General features: G+C 32.6%; 1 protein-coding gene and 1 long non-coding RNA gene across 7 annotated transcripts in view; both read right to left on the bottom strand.

The window, feature by feature from the left end:
* The window catches only part of cib (thymosin beta cib), a 57,696-nt gene extending 45,217 nt beyond the window's left edge, over positions 1–12,479 (bottom strand). For all 6 annotated transcript variants that reach the window (XM_088231071.1, XM_088231073.1, XM_088231075.1 and 3 more), the window contains exon 1: positions 12,384–12,479. The gene's annotated coding sequence lies outside the window, so the exon portion shown is untranslated. The remainder of the gene's footprint in view (positions 1–12,383) is intronic.
* LOC148278645 (uncharacterized) overlaps positions 1–15,888 on the bottom strand; it is a 150,830-nt gene that overhangs the window by 90,533 nt on the left and 44,409 nt on the right. The window lies entirely within an intron of this gene.

Genomic DNA, 15,888 nt, shown 5'->3' with positions numbered 1-15,888 from the left:
AGGGAGATGTACATATTTATTATTATAATGTCTACTAAGTTAGATAATGCATTTTTAGTGTGAATTTTAAATCTGACAGAGTGATGTTTGTGTATTTTAGAAGCATTGTAAAAAGCATTTTTAACATACGATTTTTTACTTATTGGTAAATGAAACAGGTGGTACCATGGTATGAATGATATATGCACATATCTTTTAAGTACAATATAAATCTAATAATAAAACTAAAGTGTCCAAATTGTTCTTCTAAACATTTCAACACCCAACAATCTGAGAATCAAACAGTGATTTACGAGCAATATTGTATACTATTATACATATTATATGTGGATCATTTATACCTTACCAAACAATAATGGAGACCAATTACTGTGACGCTTTAGTTGCGGTGCAGAATTCGCGGCTTTGTTATCAGAGACGCAGAAACACTCACCGAGAGAAAGGTAAACTGCGGAGCACAAAGCACAAAGCACAATACGCGGGGCAGACATTTCATCATTTGCTCAACATGGAGTAAATTGCGGAAGATGGAATGGAGATGCACTCTCTGAACAAAGACGTTCTATTGCGCCGTTCGAGAATAATATCACAATATGTCGTGATACGCAGCCACCTTTACACCGCGCAGAAAGTCATGCGAAATTAACTATATAATCTTTATACATATAATTCCTCTGTACGTGTGATGTCACCGTACTCCTCCTGAACGGCTTAACCGATTTACGTGCGGATTTCAGAGAAATTTCAGAGAAAAAAATAAAAATATATATATTTGCTTAGTTAAATAGTACGCTAATAGAAAAAAAAATTAGAAAACAGTGGAATTCCTCATTGCCTTTGCAGCATCAGGGTGGAATGTCTAGTAACTAGTAATTGTGTTTGGTGAAGGGAGGTATTGAATATTTTTGTATGCATACATTAGTAATTTTTTTGCATAAATTTGTTTTATAGCTATAACATTTAGTTTATCGCATGCGTCGAGGGAGCTCGTTCTGACAGGGACTTTCAGGATAATTTTTATTAAAGCTTTTTGTGCAATGATTAGTTGTTTGAGAAATGTGTCATTTGCACATCCCCATCCGATTATACCATATTCCAAAACTGATTGACAAACTGCATAATATATTTTTAGATGTTCTTTTAAGCTGTCTATATTTCAAAAAAAGACAATCTGTTTTTTCAGTTTATTCTTCGACATATTTTTCAGTTTATTGTTCGATTTGATTATTCCATTGTATACTTTTATCTATATAAATACCTAAATGTTTTATTTGATTTACTCTGTCTAAAGACTTACAATTGCATGTAATATTTGGAATCTGATTATTGATATGAACCCATTGCAGGTGACGTGATCTAACTAATATAAAGGTGATTCTAAACGAAAATATAAAATACTAATTATTCATAGATGGCGCTTTTATAATTTTTTATTGAAAAATGCAATTTTTACGTTTATTTTCAATGGAAATTTTACAAAACTTGGTTTGCGGAAATTTCACACTATATTGATTGTAAAAAATATCATAACAATATAATTTAGGTCCTTTTCACAAAATGGTGTACAAAAAAAAAAAAGTTATTTTTTGTTTTGTACAAAACTCAAGTTTATTACATTTTTAAAACTTATTTCTATCAGTGCATCACCGTAACTAAAGAAGAGCTTCGCAATTGCCCTGCTAGGCGTAGTATGACGTTTGCAAAACATAATATTTATATATGAATGTTAATTGTTTAAAGCTTTGTTAATCACTCATGAACAAATATTTACCAAACATAGGTTACACAATCCTTCTTATAATGTTTATCCGAAAAAAATTACACGTTTTCATGACACGAGTAGGCATTTTTGTTTATATTCTAAACGCTAACAGTAAACAAACTAACTTTTTTTTTACTTTACTTTTTTTCAAATTTGTATTTTATTTAACACTCGTTTTAATGAACTCGTAAGGTTTAACAAAAAAACGTCTAATTTCAGGCGTTTTGATGTGACTTTTACTTATTTAAATAAATTTCGGTTTTGGTCGGTCATTAATGGGATATAAAATAATTAAGAATACAAAGACATGACATACTAAACGGGTCTGGATCATTTTTGTTGCATACAAGCGCGTAAATAAATAATATGGCAAGATTTTATACCAATCCCTAAGGATATCAAATTACGACAGAGATGGAGAACATTTTAGAGAAGGGAATATGGAAGTCTAGGCATTTAAAAGGCTTGTGATTTGTCGTTAGCTAGTTTAAGTGGCCACTTTACACACTGTGTAACATTCACCATTTTTCCTATGTTTGAAAATCCATATTTCTTAAATTCTTCCATCTGTTGATTTTAGTATAATCATAATCATAAAATAAAAATACTTTTGCGAATCTTGTTAAAAAGAATTTTTTTCAAAAAAAAAAATTTACCGTTCATTACAGCTAAAAAAAATGTTTTTGCAATGTGCGGATCTGAAAAAAAGCCACAAAACCTTTATAAAATAGATCCGGGTAAGTGGGTGCCCCCCGCGCTTTCAATGTTAAATGTTGATTTTAGTAAAGTTAACGAGATGAAACTATTATTGTTGTGAAGGTCTACAAACGTTTGGACAAACTCAAAATATCGCAATCCATAAGGGTTTATCTTATAACCTGTTAATTGGTTTAAATAAATAATATATATATACAGGGTGTTCTTTAAACCTTGTCGCATCCGAAACCACGATGATCAGTATGAGCAAGAAGACATATTGGCACATTAAAATAAATTTTTAGAACGAATAATTTAAAAAACAAATGGTTGCTAACTCCTGCAGGGGTGAGACGAGGAGCGGAGAGGGGGGAGTCTGATACACCGTTAACCACGCGGCCGCGCCCCCCTCGCTTCTCCTCTGCAGAAGTAAGCAACCATTTGTTATTTTTAATATTTTATTTTTACAAATTTTCTTCGTTCTAAATATTTTTTTAAATATGCCAATGTCTTCTTGCCCAAACTGATCATCGTGGTTTCGGATGTGACAGGGTTTAAATAACACCCTGTATATATATATATATATATAAAAGAAGACCACGTACCTAGTACCAAGATTATTTATTATACGTATTGTTCAAAAATTATTTCAATTTATTAGAAACAATAACATAGCAACATAAATGAAAAGAGAGAAGAGTGCAAATTCCACTCAAATATTTAAAAACCTCAGGTTTTTGTGTGCGTAACAATAAGTTTTCATATAAATAATTCTACTGTGCCTACTAGCACAAACTAAACTTCTGTTTGCTCGGTACATCGGCAGGCACTAACATATAGGGTTATTAAACATTCGAAATCACTGTGCCCATATTTAATTTATCTCAACGCATTATCTGCTTATTCGCCAGTTTCCTGAAGATGAAGACAGTGTCAGTGACAGACAACTTTATATCAGAGTCGACCATCTTGAAATTTAAAGAGCCTTAGATCTAAAAATGTATTCGCAAAAATGCAGATACTAGAACATATTCTACTTTTATACCATTTTCAGGATCTACCCGTGTATAGGGGCACTGCATTTGATTTTGCAAACCAGCGACAAAACAAACATTGGAATTTGGCGTTAAAAATTAAACCTAATGCAATTTGTTTGACCACGCCGTTATTAAAAGAATATAAAATTGTACACGAGTACAGCGTACTTTGCAATGTATGTACGTCGTATAAATCTATCACCCCTTTATACTCGACCCCACACAATAGGGGAAGTTCGCCAAAAAAGTCGTCTGAAGGGTACAAGGGTATGAACATAGACTGAAAAAATATATATGTATACCTACATAGATATTATAGACATACAGATAGATACTGTATTTTGATAAAAATATTTTATGCAACCGGCCGGCGCGATGTAGGGCGTAGTTACTGGCAACCAATACTTACAAATGACTTTTTTTTGACTGTGTACGTATTAGCATTGTGCAATCACAAAGAATTTAATTGTATTATAATGTTTCATTAATTTAAAGGTAAACTATACATGTTCACTAACTTACGTGACACAAAAAAAACGAATGGTTATTATTAATATTTGAAGCTATTACTTTGTGGCCAAGCATTTATTAAATATTTGTATTTCAAAAGACGTTAGTGTCAGCTACTAAAATATTATAGACGGTTACGTCTCGAAACCGGTAGATAATTTAATTGCATCTCGTAAAGATTGAATTTCCCCTAAAAATCCTAATTTTAAAGGACCCTGACGAATTGTTGATTTGATCGAACTTATTATTTTACCATTTTATTATTAATATATCATAATAATTATTTTCTAAAGTTTTTTTTGTTTTAAGCGTTTCAAGTCACGTTTTGAGACTTTCTGGCAACTCATCGAGTAATTTAAACACCAAAGGTCGGCCTCGTGGTATTGTGGTGTACTAGTCAGTGCGTTTGTCCACCATGCAAGAGGTCTCGGGTTCGATTCCCGACATGTTTGACATGAAATAGTTAGTGAAAAAAAAAAGCGGATTTAGAATATTTCATAGTCCCTGGACTGGTACCTAAACCGTAAGACCGATCATCTTACCTTCGTGTAACAAAGAAAATTATCAAGATACACTGCGAGTGCTGTACCAATGCAGTGCCCTATGCACCAATAGGTGCGGAAAGGGAATGACGATAAAAAATATGTGGTTTTAAGTTCCAGCCAGTCTCACCTTAGGCAACTTAAAATCATCTCCACATGAATGGAAATCCCAATAGCCTTAGTTGAAATATATTTGCGAGATTCAAAATTATGTTTCGATAAAATTTTGAACTGTCTCAGAATCATACTCTCCAGTATACCCTCAGCTAAATTTTAAAATCGCCATTATTTTTATCTTTTTCGGTTACGGCAATCATACAGCCACATTCATTACTGTTTCGGGTTTTTGCCACTTTCAGAAATATTTTTCTGTTTTCTTGGAAATCTTCAATAATTTCTCTCCCTCTTCCCTATCTCTGCTAATAACATAATATTTTGTTTACACCCACCCCGTTTCACAAGAATTTTACTAAAGCGTACTTTTTAGCTATTGATTTAGTCAAATTGCGAGTATGATAATTAAACATAGGTAATAAAGAGGTAACGATTAAAATATTTATTTTGTCTTTAAATAGTACAAACATAATAAATGAATGTCCTAATATTAACTTATATCTAATTATTATTAAAACATATACTAATTATTAACATCTAAACAATATACGTACACTTAAAGAGAAAACTTTTATAAAGCTAATATGCTAAGCTAGCCAACTAAACGAAAGAATAACTCGTCTGCTAAATAAGTAACACTGAAATACAATACATAATCAAGAAGAGCAATAGTGTTAAACTTAATATTATGCTAAGCGACCGAATTTCGCGTGCTGGTTAAATTAAAAAGCCTTCATTTTATTGGGCGCAAATCGGAATTGGGTACGTTCTCCCCTCTCGTTAGAACGTCTAGACATCTAAAAAAAACTTTACAAAATCAGATATTGTGCGAAAGTATCCCAATATAGTTAAATTTGAGTTTAACAAAATTTGTAATAATTGTACGAAAATATGTAGAAGGGAACCGAACACAGTGATATGGGGTTTATCGTCTTTACCTACTCCCACATCCAACGCGAAATATACGTTATGGCTTATTACGACGAATACCATGGACTTTTAATTACTATTTTTTTTAAGACTATGATTTTCACATCAGTTGAAAAAAAACTAAACAGTACTGTAAGTTTGTTACCACTCCATTTCCTACGGTAAATCACATTCTTACTTTTAAAAATGCAATCAATATCACGGAATGAACCGCATCTTTCATTTAATTATTCCTGTGTGCTTGCAGTAGATTATAAAGTTCTCAGGCTACAAACTGTATTCTCCGTTTCATTTTATTGTACTTAAGCTTTAAGCAATCGTCGTTTCTAACGTTTTTATAATAAAACATATTAAGAGGAAACGCGGTCTTCCTTTTCTTCAAACAAACGTATTCCCGTATTTTCTTCTTGGATGCACTTGAGCAATTATTTTTTTACACACAGTTATAGATATTTGCCTTTGGCGTTTCTCTATTAATTTATTTTACAGAAACAAACAGTCAACAGTGATTATAATAACATAAAAAAGATACGGTTTAAAGACAGACCAGCGAAATATCTAAATAAAAATCATACATATCAAATTGTGGTACAACAAAAGGGTATGTTAGTGTGTATTTGTATGAGTGGGTGTGTAGGGGTGTGTTTGTGTGTATTTGTATGACAGTAAGTGTAGAGGTGTGTTTGTGTGTATTTATGTGGGAGTAAGTGTTCAAGTGTGTGTAAGCATGAGCATAATTAAATAGCAAGTGGAAGCGTATCGCAGCCAAAAATAATGAGTCTTTATTTATTTTTAAATAAATAAGGGGCATGTAAAATATATCAATTAATGAAGAAAAAAAGCATTATGGTTTGAGCAAGAACGATAGAGGAAAAAAATATCCAAAAACCTAAAAAAAACGCCCAGTTTTATCTGCCGTCTTCGGACGTACGGTATTCAAAAACGAAAATTAATTTTTAAAAACGGAAAGCGTACCGACACAGAAAATTTCATTTTTTTATTTTGTCTTTAAATAGTACAAACATAATAAATGAATGTCCTAATATTAACTTATATCTAATTATTATTAAAACATATACTAATTATTAACATTTTTCAAACGATATACGTACACTTAAAAGAAAACTTCTATAAAGCTAACACGAATAAGATTACTTTTTAAAACTTATCTGCTAAACACATGTTTTGATATTCTTTCTTTAAAAAAATAAGCAAATCGGTTCAGTTTTGGGCGGCGGAAAACGGGACAGCGAAACGTCGATTTTGTTGATTTAAGCTGGGCAAAATTAGTATTTTTTTTTTTATATAAAAATATACATTATTTGCGTTATTGTGATTTACCCAAACATTTTAATTTTGGGGTCCATTTTCATGGAGTTGTAAATAACTCACTATTATGAAATGGAAATCAAGTGAGGTCCGAACCTCGGTCCTCTGATCCGTGAGTCTGCAACACAAGCCACGGCAACACAACCCGATTCCGACGTGTATTTGTATTTTTCGCACAGTATCGGGGAGGCATCTGCGAGAGAGTGACAGAAAACCATTGTTCAAATACCCATTCATCAAAATTCCCTCTTACCGCATTTCCTCTTAATTAATTCTGTAAAAAAACTATTGAATTCTGTAGGAAGCTAAAAGACACGGGGCAGTCCAATTATTTACAAAACTATCATCAACTATACAACACAATCTTCTGTTGTCCACAGCTGAAGCAGAGGGACGATGTTTACAGAACCACAGAAAAAGTAGCCATTTATATAATATTATTACATATATTATAATCATAGAATTAAGAATAGTCCAGAAACCGCATACGAGCATCAAACAGATGGCGACTAAACTACTCATAAATAGTAGTTTTACGCTTTGACCCATTAGTTTCTTTGTAGACGTCGCTCAGTACGTAACTCTTTATTTAAATTAAACTATGCCGTGTTGTGTTCTTTTAAAGTGTAGAAATACTGCTAGGATTAAAAGGGAATAAGGCGGGATCACATTTTATGTGTAATTAGCAAATTAATGTGTAAGTAGCAAATACATTACTTAAAAATTGAATTATTTTTTTATCTGCCAGATTGTCGAAGAAATCAAAATGGACATTTGTTAGTGTTGCCAGGGTAGTAAATTTTTTTACCCTACTTTGCTCATCTAATGAGAGAACTAATGAAAATTGAACCTCGGATTAAACAACTTTGTGGTGAACGTTTGACCGACATTATCTTTAAAATATCAAATATTATTTAACACGATATAAAAATATCCGTTTTATGTCAAATAAAATTTGTTTTATATTTTAAGTTAAAAGTTCATTAATTCATTTACTCTCATTAAATGATCCCTTACTTATCTACTGTTGTGTCAATCAATATTTCCACGCGCACAGTAAAATTTTAGAGAAATTAACAGATTGCTATTTTTTACCTTACATTTGCGTTATGATTTTTTTTCCATTGTGCGACATTACGCGGCGATATCACGAATGCGCGCGGCGAAAGTGAGACATAGTGGGGGATTTTTTTGACACTGTCCGATGTATTTAAATATGATTCTACACTCCTTTTGGACTATTCTTAATTATACGATTATAATATTATTATTTTTATATACCCATATGTAGGAACACATTTATAATCATTTTTTGTAGCTTATCTATGAATAAAATTACCGCTCGCCACTGCTTTGCAGTGAAAATCACCTTTTAAATAATTTATAAAATATCGATGGCATGCAATCGCGCTAACCATTTTACACAACGAGGCAGACATTACAAAATACCATTACTTGAAAAAAAAAATAATGCAAAAAATCTACGCAAAGGTTGAATCAATAGTTTTTTTTTATAAAATTAAAACAAAACGATCTTTTTTTGTGTACCGATGCAGTGTCCTATGCACCATTAGGTGAAAATAAACTAATGTTAAAAATTTTAAAGTCCTCGATCAAGACAGCACAAACTATGGCTTGTGTGAGCATTGTATCGTATTGTAAACTCGAAACAAGATATGGTTTTTTTATGCAAGTCTTTTCTGGATTCAAACAATCATTAAAATAGACCATGGGTGGTATTCTGGATCTTCTCTACCCCCTAGAGAGTGATTAATTTGAAGATTTTTATTTTTTTAATGCTTCATATAATGGCCACACTGATGATTAAACGTCAAATGGTGTATAAAACTGCTGCAAATACGGAAATAAAACTAATACGGTTTGGTCAATTCAACTTAATTAAATGTTTTGGGTAATACTTGAGGTCGCAATAATGTTCTAAATAAAAATCATCACGTTTGATTTCACCTGTTTATATTTTTTTTACCTTTGATCATCAGAGTGGCCATTATATCGTCGCAACAAAAAATTATAATCTTCCAATTAATCAATCTCTAGGGGGTATACAAGATCCAGAATACCACCCAGACCTTGTTTCGAGGTAGATAATTTTTTTTTATCCTTGCTTTGTATTTTTGTTGTTATATTATATATCCGGACAAAAGTTTTACGTATTTACAGAAATAAACTAAATTAATGTATTTTATTGTTACTAAGTGGCCTGAATGAGTCTGTAAATAAATAAATAATGATGATGACAAATCTTAAGAGGTTTATCGCGCCATCTCATAGAGCACTGTATTGGTACTCCAATCGCATCGTAACAGCGATGACTTTTAACTTGTAATATACATTAAGTTACTGTGATCAGTCTTATGCGTCAGTTAGTCCCTAAACAGAATAGTCAGCACAACACGAGACGCAAAGTGTATCTTTGTATGTAGGGAGAGGGAAATACGATTTTGATAGCATTAAATGAGAATAGACGAAACGAACGCATTGCGTGATAAAAACCAGTTGCATAAAAAAAAGTAAAAAAAAGTTTAAAGCTATAATTGTTGCTTTCTTGTTAAAAATGAGTTGTTTCACTTGACTTTTTAGTGTTTCCGCATTTTGTCTATTTTGACGAAAACGCAACAATTATTTAACATAATTTATTTTTTTTACACATTTGGCCCTAAGGGGTGTGAAATATATCGGTGAAATTATTTATTAGAATATAAACTTAAAACCTATCATCATCATCGTCACTTTTACAGCATACAGTGGTGCATAGGGCACTGCACTGGTAAACCAAGTGCAGCATAGTTCTCATAATATTTTACACGCAGGTAAGGTGGTAAGTTTTACGCTTCAGGTGCCAGTACAGGAACAACGAAATACTGCAGTTCAATAAACGTTCAAAAACCTTCCAGGAATCGAACCCAGGGCCTCAAGTAGGCGAACACGTCAGTCGCTACACAACGAGGGGGACTAATCGTCACTCGACGTTAGGATTCTTACCCGAGAGCCGCTATCGAATGAAAAGCACTCGTCCAGGGTCTCGTTCTATTTCACACACAGAACTGTATTTTTCACACAGATAAGTTTATATCCGTGTCAAAATATCGAATCTAGCGTGATCTAGATGCGTGGGTAAAATATTTTTCTTTAAATTTTTCAAGTATTTTCATTGGAAATGTTTAAGCTTGGGGTCGATGCCCCAAAAACCATTGTAATTTTATGTAGTGAGTCACGGTCGTCTTTAACAGGAATGTAACTAAGTGTGTGAGTGCAGTCTAAAATGGTGGAAATTGCCCAAAACAACGCAATCACCGGATTAAAATAACGATTTTTTAAACTATAGACGTTTAGTTTAAAAAAACGTTATTTATAATATTTATTTTTTTATAAATATTTTCTTGAGGTTTGGATCTAAAAGTGCCGATGTCGTAAATCGTAATACAGGATTGTGAAAAGTTCATAAAAAACGAAGAAGAAGTAAAACAGGAGAGTATTTTTTTCTGCCATGTTGTGGCGTTATAATGATCTCTTTGACTTGTTTGAGAGCGAATATGTAATAACGTGTATTTAAAATAGTTAAATATACGTTTTACATCGACCCTCTAGAATATTAAAAAAAAATATTTTTATTTATTATATACGCCCAAAGGGCTTTCGCACGACTGGTATAAAATTACAATTCAAGCGTTTCATTACGAAAGTTAATATGTATGTCTAATAAATATGTATAATAAATATATGCATCGAGTTACATGATGCTTTTTAAGATATACATAAATAAAGATAAAATATTACAAAGTAAGTAAATAAATGGTATTATTTAAGTGTAGGTAAGTAAATTACAAAAAGCGTGATTTTTACAGCATTCAAATAATGTAAGTTATTTTGATTTTATCGCCGTAAGAATTTTAAATCTAAAAATCGGCAATGGAAAACGAAACATTTTTTTAACATTTTTTTTTTTACATTTTTTTTGTTGCACCACAACAGGTCAGAAGGCCTAATTACAGTGGTGAATTACATCACAGAGTACCCAGGCTTGAGAAAAATCACTTTCATTTTTTGTGTTCTCACCGGGAATCGAACCCGGAACCTTCCGCGCGTGAGTCAAGCGTCTTGACTCCTACACCACGGAGGCTTCCATACAACATGAATTTCTCCATACTCTTTTCCGAGCCAGTGTGGTCTGACGATTGGAGAATTTATAAAATAATGTCTACCAGACGCAGCAACAAAGCTAGACTGCAATCTTGTACATCCATTTGGTACTTATCAGTCTCGTTAAATCGTAGGCAGGAAAAATATGAAATCTGACGTTAGCTCGTTAGCTCTAGATCCAAACCAAAGAGCTATCACTAAGAAAATCGTTTACTTCTTTAATTATTCATAATTAATGCTGAAATTCATAGAATTGCCAATAAAATCAATTTTCGTAGGTGGTAATTTCACATTTAATTTTTTGCACCACAACAGGCCAGGAGGCCCAATTACAGTGGTTAATTACATCACAGAACACCCAGGCTTGAGAAACATCACATTTAATTTTTTGTGTTCTCTCCGGGAATTGAACCCAGAACCTTCAGTGTGTGAGTCAAGCGTCTTGACCACTACACCACGGAGGCCGCCTGATAGGCTATAGTAACTATTTATGGCGAATAAATAAATATAGAATGCATACTTAGGTGGCCTACGCACCAGTGGTTTGAATAAAGAAAAAACAATATTCCTGAAAATAATATTCTCAAATTAAAATTTGATTCGAATACGATATTTTCAAGAATAATATAATTATTTTCTATATTTGAATTAAAAATAAATTACTTCAGTTAAAATATTTTTAATTTAATATTTGACAACCGAAAATTGAAAAAAATAAACATATTGCCACGATTCTCGCAATAAAAAATCGATGACTAAGATTTGAAAGTTTTTATTGTAATCAATCAAATGAAATAAACTTAATCCCAGCAGCAAAAATATTAATAATTCATAGGATTTTAAAAAAACTTGTAAATTTATTAAATTTTAATTAAAATATAATAAATTGTGGGCAAGAACAATAATTATCACTGATGTTCAATAAACGAATATTATTTTTAATAAGATGGCGTGAAGGGTAATTGTTAATCTGCGAATTTCCGGTGGAAGATAAATAGTTTTAATTGTTATTTAAATTGAGACGCGTAAAGGGTTGCTGCGGGCAAATTGAATAATATGCAATGTCATGGCTTTAAATAAGAATCTAACGAGGAATATAACAACGCTGTACGAGGGTGTCGTTCATCGATAGGAAATGGAACACGCGTACCAGAAGTATAGCCGAACTACCCCGCCCGTCTGCGTTTGGCGGTCTTCACGACACAAAACAAGCTATAAATTGAAGTTTTTTTCGCAATTTCTCACATAAAACCAGCAGAATTTACGCAAAATCTAGGGAGTATCAGTCTCAAGATGACTTACCGTTAAGATCTGGATTAAATCCGGTGAATGTAGAAGAGGTAGTAACGTTTTCGACCGGCGAACACAAGCACACTCGAACAGGGAATCTGGCCAACTGACAGTTAGCCGGTTGGCGTTCGGAGTTGGTGAGGTTAGGTACTAAGCTAGTACTGTGGCCTGTGGCGTCGTCGTTCGGTTGCCTTGTAGTTTGCAGTTGTAGTACTGCCTCCCAGGAACGGTAAACCTTTTCCTCGAGAGCCAACAAATTATATAAACAACAATAACAACAGACAGGATTGATATATTTTGGAATAATCACGATGGTATGTTAATATTAATTTCTAATTAAAAAAGTTTTATTTATAACCTACAAGTTTTATTGACTATTATTAAGCAGACGATGTTTGCAGTACACTTGTGTGCAAAGTGTACATAATGAAACCATCCGCCCCTTTTCTGAAACTATTTGAAGACTAGTGTCTTTCTTCAGTTTCACATGTTCACTTTCAATCAACTTTTAATATAATATGTGAAAAAACTCCAATCGAGTCACTGTATGGTAACCTGAGGTTACCTTAGGCTAACCGTAGGTAACCTGGTAACTGCTAGAAAATGATCACCCGATAATCACTGTCTCTTTTCATCATATTAAAGTTACACGTGTGTCATGCTTAGTGATCTAATTAGATTAAATCTCTTTCTCTCAAATGATTTTTTTATGTATTTGTCTCCGGGTAATCCTTAACCTCTATGACAGCATGGGCTATCTCTTCATTCTAATAACGAGAGAACCATTCTAATACCCATATACTACTCTATTTTCTTGGCTCCTCTTTCACAGTAGTTGCTGCTCGATTTTAGAATAATCTACTAATTTAATGTCCGAGATGCTCTTTTATTTTTATTCAAATCACGTATGAAATGTCACTTCCTAAATATTCAAGTTTTTCCTTTCTCCTCACTCAGCCTTCCCCTCTTTACCCCCTTCTCTTTTCATAGTATAGATATTCATATGTAGATATTCAGTCAATTTTTATTTCTTAAAAAATAAACACGTTTATCAATTTTATGTTTTATAATGAAAATATTATAATATACCAACAGGATGTTCATTTACCACTAATTTTATCAAATTGTACGGTTTGGGTAGGTAGGAGAAAATTGCCTTAAGGCAATATGCCCGCCCTTATGCAGCATATGCATGCATAGAATAAAGAATAGTCCAGAAACCGCATACGCACATCAAACAGAAGGCCACTAAACTACTCATAAATGAGTAGGTTTACGCTTTGACCCATTAGTTATTTTGTAGACGTCGCTCAGTGCGCAACTCCTGATTTGAATTCAACTATGCCGTGTTGTGTCCTTTTAAAGTGTAGAAATACTGCTGGGATTAAAAGAGCATACGGTGGGATCACATTTCATGTGTAATTAGCAAATGAATGTGTAATTAGCAAATAAATGTGTAAGTAGCAAATACATTACTCGAAAATTTAATTATTTTTCAATCTCAATCTCCAAGTTTTTTGTGTATAAAGTGTTTAAAGAAATAAAATAATTTGTAGTGTAGTGGTCAAGACTCTTGTCTCACACACGGAAGGTTACGGGTTCGATTCCCGGTGAGAACACAATTTTTTTTTTTTCAAGCCTGGGTGTTCTGTGATGTAATTCACCACTGTAATTGGGCCTCCGGCCTGTTGTGGTGCAAAAAAAAATGTTTATATATATATATATATATATATATAAATAAATAAATTCTCGTTATTTTGTCATTTTTGCTGATCCCGATGGGCAAAATATTTCATTTAAATTTATCTAATGTACGTAAATATAAGATAAATATTTTTATTACAAAAATAATATAAAGATTACAAAAACAATCATGGCAATATTTGCAATAGTTGCAGAGATGTGAATTAATTAAATCCAATTTGCAATGCCGGTTACATCACACGAACCTTTTTTAACAGGTCTTATGATTTTGATTTTACATAGGTAACGAATGACCGAGATTTAAGATACTCTGCAATCGGCTAACCAATGAGGTTCTTATCCGCCCATTACACGCTACACCTTACAAGGTGTAAGAAGAAAGAAGACGCACATATGTTTTTTAATTGTGTCATTTTATTAGCACGCATTCCATTGGTTGACTTCTTTCGTGTTTCGCCAGCGCTCAGCCGGCTCAGCATACGCCGCGCATCGCACCGGGTGGCTTCCGCGCATCGTCAGAGCGTAAACGGGAAGAAATTATTTATTTTAAAACCACATTTGGATAATAATTTAATTCAATATTTGAGTATTATTTTGAACGGCGTGAAAATATTGATACAAGTATTATTGTATTTTGAACAGTAAGAAAGATAACCGTAAAATATTGACGGGAAAGTAAGTTAATTACCAATCGTAAAACTAGTAGGAACTGAAGAAATAAAATGATATAAAAATGAAATATTTATATATTTTAACATTAAAGGATATTTGGTGGAAGAGCGATTTGATGAATAAGTTTTTGAATATAATTTTTCGTCACTCTTTCGCAGATGCCCCCCGGGCGCGAATACTGTGCGAAAAAGACAATTGCAAGTCGGACTGATTATGCCTATCTAAAATCGACTTACAAAGCGTATTGTGTATAGTCATAGAGATTATAAATAAACAGTTTAATGAGAATAGGAAAAAATAACTTTTTAAACTATTATTAATTAATAAAGGGCCCACGAAATGCTTTCAAACAGAAAACAATATTTTTTTTTGTTCTTTTTAGTAGCATAAAAAATTATTTTAATTTTCGCGAAATAGGTTTATTGCATTGGCCCTGCCCTAATCCGTGACGATTCGGTTAAACTTTGTCCTTTGTTTGAGACCGTTTGAATTCAAATAGAACGTCAGGTCGTTACGAATCTTGAAGTCGCAATTGTCAAGGTCAAAAATGTAGCGTTTTGGTGGAGACGTATTTTTTAACAATTTTATTTTGAAAGTTTTGAATGCAAACATTTTTCCACAATATCCATATTGATTACGAAAACACAATTATTTTTTCTAAATCCGTTACACGTATTGGTATTCGTAGTATGTTATAATTCTCTATTGTTTTGAAGGTGGTTCTACAGTACAATATTTAATTGTTCCTGGACTGGCACCTTACCTTCCATGTAAGACAATCGACTTACGCTTTAATTGGAGTGGCAAAGCAGTACTCTATGCACCACTGGGCGCGGTTACAGAAATGATGATGGAAAATTTAGCTTCTTACGCAATATCGATTGACCCTTGATTAAAATACAAATTATTTATTAAAGGAATGTTTCTGTAGGTATTCAGCATTTTAGTCATTCTGTTTATGCATTTGATTTGTTTTTACACTTTTTACACATATAAAATAAATATACATGTAAGGGCGGCCATATTGCTTTAAAGCAATTTCTTCCTACCTACCCAAACCGTTCATATTGAGAAAATTACAAGTACATGAACATATTCTAAGGAATCATACTTTATCTTAAAATTTCATACAAAATTAAAA

Source organism: Micrasema longulum, unplaced genomic scaffold, assembly GCF_059751315.1.
Source record: "Micrasema longulum isolate JH-2025_06_02 unplaced genomic scaffold, ASM5975131v1 h1tg000849l, whole genome shotgun sequence".
NCBI classification, from domain to species: Eukaryota; Metazoa; Arthropoda; class Insecta; order Trichoptera; family Brachycentridae; genus Micrasema; species Micrasema longulum.
This window is presented reverse-complemented; position numbering and strand designations above follow the sequence as displayed.